The sequence below is a fragment of the Sesamum indicum genome, unplaced genomic scaffold (assembly GCF_000512975.1).
Source record: "Sesamum indicum cultivar Zhongzhi No. 13 unplaced genomic scaffold, S_indicum_v1.0 scaffold00207, whole genome shotgun sequence".
NCBI classification, from domain to species: Eukaryota; Viridiplantae; Streptophyta; class Magnoliopsida; order Lamiales; family Pedaliaceae; genus Sesamum; species Sesamum indicum.
Genome location: NW_011628101.1, coordinates 7545 through 15303, shown reverse-complemented (window position 1 = coordinate 15303; position 7759 = coordinate 7545). Strand labels below are relative to the sequence as shown.

General features: G+C 35.1%; 1 pseudogene; it reads right to left on the bottom strand.

Moving 5' to 3' along the window:
• Window positions 1-669: 669 nt before the first annotated feature.
• LOC105179782 lies at window positions 670-7454 on the bottom strand (annotated as a pseudogene).
• Between the last annotated feature and the right edge of the window lie 305 nt (window positions 7455-7759).

Genomic DNA, 7759 nt, shown 5'->3' with positions numbered 1-7759 from the left:
ATTTGTATGTTCACTGATGCTAGCACTGCAACAATGTTTGAGACATTAACCGCGAATACCTCACCCACCTCAAGATTGTTCTGTACCACTAAGAAGCACCAAAGCGAGCAAAAGAAAAACAACATTAGAACTGGGCAATTAAGGTATGGTTTGCAATTATTACAAAGTACAGTGGTTTCTTTCCCCCACCACAACAATATGCAATAGATCATGACCTTTAAAACCATCAACCTTTTACATAATATTATGTATGTTCAGAATGATTCCCGTACAGAGGTTACAAATACTGAAGTTCTACAACAAAATCTAAGATGGATTATAAACACAACTCCATATAGAAGATCACATTGTGTATATTTGTAACAAAGTGATCTTCTTACCAAGTGTAGCAAACATAACTGAAAGAAAATTAACTTATAAAGTTCTCAGTACAAGAGTTCAAAGAAAGATGGAAGACAAAAATGATGATTCCCAAACACACATACCTGGATAAACCTCATTCGAAGAGTTTAAAAGATAGATGGAAGACAAAAAATATTTGGTAGTTAACCAAAATTTTCAGTCTCACATACCTGGATAAACCACATTCATAGGCCAAGAAGGATCAGTAGTGAAAAATTTATATACTTGTGCTCAAGCACAACTTGTACCTTTCTTATTTGTTTAGTTTTAAGTTTTACCCTTGGCAGGAGAAGGATCCCTGTAAGCAACACCACTGCTATATACTGAACTTGAACTTGCACCCTGCCGATATGGCCATCTAAAAGGAATAATCCATAAGATTAGAGAAAACTACAATAATATAGTATTTAAACATTCATAGAATAATCATTGTCAGTTTTATTGATAAAATAATATCAAGGCAGAATCTATCACCTCCCAACAAAAAATAGTGCCAGATAAGGTAAAGCATGTCAACATAAAGGCTTTTACACTGGATTTTCAGATAGCCATCAAGAAATGTGATAATTATTAGATAAACCAAAAATAGAAATGAAAGGGCTGTTGCAATTTTTTGAAGTTATTGCCTCCCAGATAAAATGAAATACTATTTCTCTATTATAACTATGTAAAAGCTAAGCTTATCGAACTCCCCCAAACTTAAACCAATGCTTGTCCTAGAGCAAAAAATTCTCAACATTGTGCCAATAATTCGTAATAAAAAATGTAACCTATGTGCAAATAAGCTCAAAACACAAATGCAACAATACATTATGGAAATACTAACTTAGAGACCAATCATATCACAACACTTTGTCTTGCCAAGTAGAGAGTAGAACTATCAAGCTTCCACAAAAACACAGGTTTCAAAATATCACCATACTCGACGCTTCAACACAGTACCCTTTATCTCGTTATTTCTACCTTAGCTGGGACGACATTTGTTGTTCTTCTTTTCTTTGGCCACTAATGATTTTTCTTTTCTTCCCCTTTTGTTTTGCCACGGATTTTATTTCCTTTCTTATTCCTTTGTTTTTGCCCGTGATATGAGTTCTTTAGGCCGTATCTCGGTCTTTTGACGCGAATGGCAACACTTATGGTGAAGGCACCCGGTTACTCAACCATAAAATATTGTATTTCTGTCTTTTTACGCGAATGGCAACACTTGTGGTGATGGCACCCGGTTACTCAACCAAAACACGTTTTACCTAAAGTGTTTTGCATACTTATGGCTCTAGTCACCATTTTACGTGAATAACAATATTTGTGATGAAGTTATCTAGTTACTAAGTGACCTAAACCAGTAGAGTAGATGTAATTTTCCTTTTTCTTGCTGTTTTTTCTTTTTTTTCTTCAATTCATGCTAAAAAAATTTCCACGGGGAAAGGCCTTTGATTTTTTCAAAATGATGTGTGTCCTATGTTAGGCATATAAGGATCAATCGGGCGGTGTTTTGACAAAAAAATATGATTTCAAAAGAACTCATTTGATTGAATGGAAGCAAAGAAATTTCAACTCTTTTTCCACGCAATTCAAAATGCATGAAATTTAGGCCTCAACGCAACAATCAAATAACGCAAGTGCACATTCATGTCTCAATCTTATGCTTTCTAAACAACATTTATTCGTCAAATTACCAACTGTCATTCTCGATAAACTCGAAAAGGAAGAACAAAAAACTTGAAAAGGAAGAATTTTTTACATTTGAAATGGTTTATTGGGTCCTTCACGTAAAATTGGATATGAGGAGTTCCATGTAAATTTCAATTGAACCAAGAGTCTATCCCCAAAATGCTAAACAATCATATTGACATTCCGACAATCAAATGTCTTACAAAACTTGATATATCATAAAGAGCAATACATATTGTTTACTTAATTGAGATTACACTTAAGTACATCCTATTCAAAAAGGATGAAAAACACCCACAGTAGTAAATCAATTGTAAACCATTGAAAAACCATCCAAAAATATTTTTCAAAAGAACAAACTTTCTAGATATAAAAACAAAAGTACTACACCAGCAAATGATGAATATCAAGATTTCAAGATAACCAGACAAACACATAAAATGAAATATGTCTAATGAATGAAATGAAGAGTGGGAGCCAAGAAAACTTTTTACCACCATTATCACTTTGCAAAGACATTCTACTTTCTTCAATCATCATATGTGTCATTGTTTTCAAAGCCCCAGCCTCCAACACAGCTGTAGTATTCTTCCTCGTTGCCACCTCATACACATTCCGGTAGTGGATACCATGCTTGAAGACAAATAGATAAGTTCGCAATTCCTCAACCAAAATTTCTGCAAGAGTGCATGTTATGAGGAATTAGTGTATTGTGCGTCATTTGGCAGTTTTTAGTAAGATAAAAAACAAACAGGACTTACTTCTAAAGACTTGACGACTCCCTCTCGCTTTAGCGCCTTCTGCGACAATTCCTCCAAACTTCCCTTATACAAATCCACAAGCTTGCTCACCTATGTGGTCGGAAAACATTCAAATACAAACCAACTATCAAATAGATAGATACGATAAGATGTCTGCACATAAAATACGAATCACTAATTTTATGCTTAAAAAAGATAAGTAAGAAGGTTATCATATAAATAGGAAGAGCATGAATCATTATGAACAAACAACTCACAACAGATACCCAAAGAAAAGTGAGAGTCTTTTAAACAAGACCTTCGTCCTTTGGTATGCTTTTTTATGATGATCGCCTTACTTTATTATAGAATAGATCAGGTCAAACCTTACTCAAGCAATTAAATCATGACGTCACCACTACAAGTATATACGCACACAGAAAGTATGATTCACAAAGAAGTTGGAGATGCAGCTAGTTATTTTCTAAAAGCATATAGGCTTCATCTGATTACATTAATAATCCTTTTAACAACTGCTTATGATGCTAAAAGGGAAGCCTGAATTTTGAAGGCAAATTTGATGTTCCAAATCATAACAATTCTAAATATCAGAGTGGCCCTACCATTATGAAATTAAGCAAGGTTTACCAAATGTGGATTAAGAATGCAATTAAGAAAAGATACATTTCCTAATGGTAGATCGGTTATCCACATTAAAGATACAACCACATTCTATTTATAGCACGAAATCTTAACTAAAGAGAAATGTTTGCTGCCATGCACAAACATTGGAGAAGTTACAACAACACTTCCAGTGACTAGACTCCTAAAATGCATACAAGGTCATCCCTTTTGCCTATGGAAACCTTTTCAAAGTGAATAAATTACTATCTTAAAATATGAGGGCCTAAGGGAACTGATTTAACTTGGAGTAAGAGGTATGAATCGTAGGAAATGAGACTATGCAGTAGACCTGAATCACTAAGTATAAAGCCTCGCATATCATGGAAAGGTGTTCAAGTGTATCATGGCTTCTTCAATTTCAACCAAATTATATAGGTGAAATGACGACACAAGTTTATATGTTCATAAGAAGGACAAGAGAAACAGAGGCTAGCTCTATGGAATTTCTTGTAGTTTCACAAGGAGAATCTAGCTATACAAAATTACTATTGTTTCCAATATGATAGAATCCTAAACATCGGGTGGGGAGAAGAGATCAAGATATTGTGTTAACAAAGTTTTTCTTACCTTTGCTTGAGAACCTCGTGATTCTCTTCTCTTTGGCTACCACCAATAAGTTCCCCCATCTAGTAAGCACAAGTGTTCAAATTATTGAAAATTCATAACAAGCTTTATCAAAGAATTACCCATATAATTTCAATCTACTTGGAAAAATAATGTGTTATAGAGAGAAGGGGAGAAAAGGAGAGAGAAGAATAAGAGCCTACCTTAGGTACAAGCACGTCCATTGCAACAACAATTTTATTTTCTTCATTGACCATCATATTTCTGGCTTTGCTTGCTTTTGGACGGTTATAGATGATATCTGTTATCATAATTAGGGAGGAAATTGATCATGTATAAGCTATGAGTTGATGAATTGAAGATGATGTATAGAGGATATGGCAATTTACCTTTCATGTTCAAAAGCTAAATTAATCCCCCATTCTACTTTATTCTCAAATTTCCTCACTTTCGTTGCTTCCTCAAGAATGGCAACTGCCTCACTGTAAGCGACTCTGTGAAACTTGAATTTTGCAACCATTTCAAGTCGCTGGAGGGCAGTTCTATCAATAAATTTGGTCATGATCTCCATATCGCCATAGCAATGGTCAAGCAACCACTGACAAAGAAACCTGACATATTCTTCTGCATAGTTCATATCATCCTACAAAAGTGTCAACTCTATTATCTTCTATGCTAGAGCATACTTGGAAGAACTTAAAAGGAAAGATAACAGCGATTGCAAGTTTCTGGGAATAGGTTAGCAACATAATGGTTGTTTAGTTTCGATTTTCAAAGAAATATGGATTATTAATCTCGCCGTTTAACTGTAGCTACAGATGAGGAAAAAAAATCTGTTGACAAATTTACAAAATTAGTAGATTTAAATCACCTAATCCTATCCAAAAGGATAGGAAAACATTAGCAACACACTCCAACTGAATTTGGGCCACACCAAAGTGAGGATATGTTGTATCCAGATAGATTTTACACAAGTAGTCATTATAGTACAGACAAAAGTTTTCAGTGTGCATGAATTTGTCCCTATAAGATCATTTATGTGTATTTCTCAAGGAGTGGAATATGTAGTATGATAGACAAAAGGAAAGGAAAAATTTCACTTTTGGTCCCACTAAATAGGGCCATTCTCACTTTTGGTCCCGCGCTTTAGGTGCTCAACTCTTGTAGTCCCAAAATCCTAATTTTTTAACACTTTTAGTCCCGCGCCGTTAAAAACTGACGGAAACAGCACGTGACTTGCACGTGCCGTTAGTCAACTGGTATGGTACATGTTGGTCAACGGTAAAATATCACTTTTGGTCCCACTAGATAGGGTAATTCTCACTTTTGGTCCCACTAGATAGGGTAATTCTCACTTTTGGTCTCACGCTTTACGTTTTCAACACTTATAGTCCCAAACTCCTAATGGAGAGTGGAACTGAGACATTCCAGGACAACAACGGCAAGTTCTCGGCGGTTCCTTACAGTGAAAGCTTAATCTTCATCAAAAGCAACTCAGCATCTGAAGCAGAGTGAGTGAGAGTGAGAAGAATGCAAATGCAGAGAGACAGAGAGGCCTAAGAGCCGCCATAAATGAGGCTGGGAAGGAAAAAGAAATTGAGTGTGAGAGGGTTCTTTGTTTGAGCTGTGTTCATTGAGTCTTCCTCTGGACCAAATCTTGCAACTTCTCAGACAAATACCACTGGTATGGTAAAATGCAGAGAGACAGAGAGGCCTAAGAGCCCCCACGAATGAGGCTGGGAAGGAAAAAGAAACTGAGTGTGAGAGGGTTCTTTGTTTGAGCTCGAGCTCAAGCTCGATACATTATTTTCGAGTTCTCGAGCTCGAGCTCGAGCTCGATTATGTTCCAGAAATTGCAGAAGAATAGAGGTGGGAAGCAGAGGAATTTTACAACATTACATACAAAATTTTTCAGAAATTTTGCTAATCGATAATGGTCTTCCATACAACATTACAACTCTTTTATAAAACCAAACAACAACAACAAGAAATAAACAAATCATTGTCCCCTGAAAACACACCCAAACCCAAGAAAAAAAATTAAACAAGATGCTAAAAACACACCCAAACCATCTGATATCAAAACATAAGAGTAATCATTCAAGACGGTGTATCGTTGAATTAGGCCATGTGATTTTAAATCATACCGTTTGATATGATCTAATAGATACAATCTTGTATATATTTAAATTTCGTATGAATCAGGTGCCCAAATTTTAAGATATCGAATAATTGATTAAACCTTTTAATCTCATTATATATCTAATAAAAATAATAATTAGAATTGTTCAACCATCATCATCATCATCATCATTATTATTATTTTTGTTATTATTATTATTATTATTATTATTATTATTATTATTATTATTATTATTATTATGATTTTTAGATTAATTCATAAGAATTATCAAATTTTGACATAAATTTATAAATAATAAAGAATCATAAGTGAATTACATGTCAATTTAAAAAATATTAACGTAATACAAATATATATTAAAATATAACTTAAAGTTCTATGTATCATATTAAATAATAATTTTAATTATAAAAAATATTATGCCGTTGACCAACATCTAGTGGGACCAAAAGTGAGAACAACGCTATCTAGTGGGACCAAAACTGATATTTTACCGTTGACCAACATGGACCATACCAGCTGACTAACGGCACGTGACGTGTCACGTGCTGTTTCCGTCAGTTTTTAACGGCGCGGGACTAAAAGTGTTAAAAAATTAGGGTTTTGGGACTACAAGTGTTGAGCACCTAAAGCGCGGGACCAAAAGTGAGAATGACCCTATTTAGTGGGACCAAAAGTGAAATTTTGCCTAGACAAAAAGTTGACTTAGTTTCTTTTTCATGTGTATTGAAAATTTTGTACGAATACACAGAAAAGCTTACAATTAGCACACCTTTATATCAGCAAATGCTATCTCAGGTTCCACCATCCAAAATTCAGCAAGCTATCTTGGAGTATCTGATTGTTCTGCTCGAAATGTTGGTCCGAAGATATACACACTACTGAGAGCACATGCATATATTTCAATAGTTGTTTTGATACATTAAAAATGCTTGCCTGCCGGAAGCTTCTTCAGCATAATCAACTTTTCCATCCCTCTTGGGAATGCCACCACCAAACTTCCATCTCTCAGCCAACTTGTACCTTTCATGCAGCTTTGAGAGGTTCTCTTTAGTGTTGGTACGCTCAGCAACAACAGCAACAATTTCGTCGTTACTTGCTTTGGCAAACTTTAGCTTGGCTACTGCTTCTCCTTTCTCCTTGACAACAAGCGCAGTAGCCTTTGTGTTAGATTCTCAAGGAGGAGGGTTCTCTTTTAGCTCCTTCTCTAATTTTTCTGCATCACTTATTATTGTTGTAACTTGAAACATCTCCACCCTCACAATCACTAGTTGTGGTAATAGGAGTATGCACATAAACAAAACCATGCTTTTGGAAGAATGTGTGGGTACCATATGCCAAGGCAGTACGAATTCTAGCAACCGCAGAAATCTACATGACCAAAAGAAAAATGTATTCGAAAAAGGAGAATAGAGACAAGTGCATTAAGGGAAAGAAAATTTGCTAACACATTTACTTGCAAACATTTTGTTTTCCAAACTATAACTAAGGGGTTTAGGTGTAGAATGTGAATTTTTTGAGGGGTTGCAAGTGTAGTCTTGGAACTCCTTTGTTT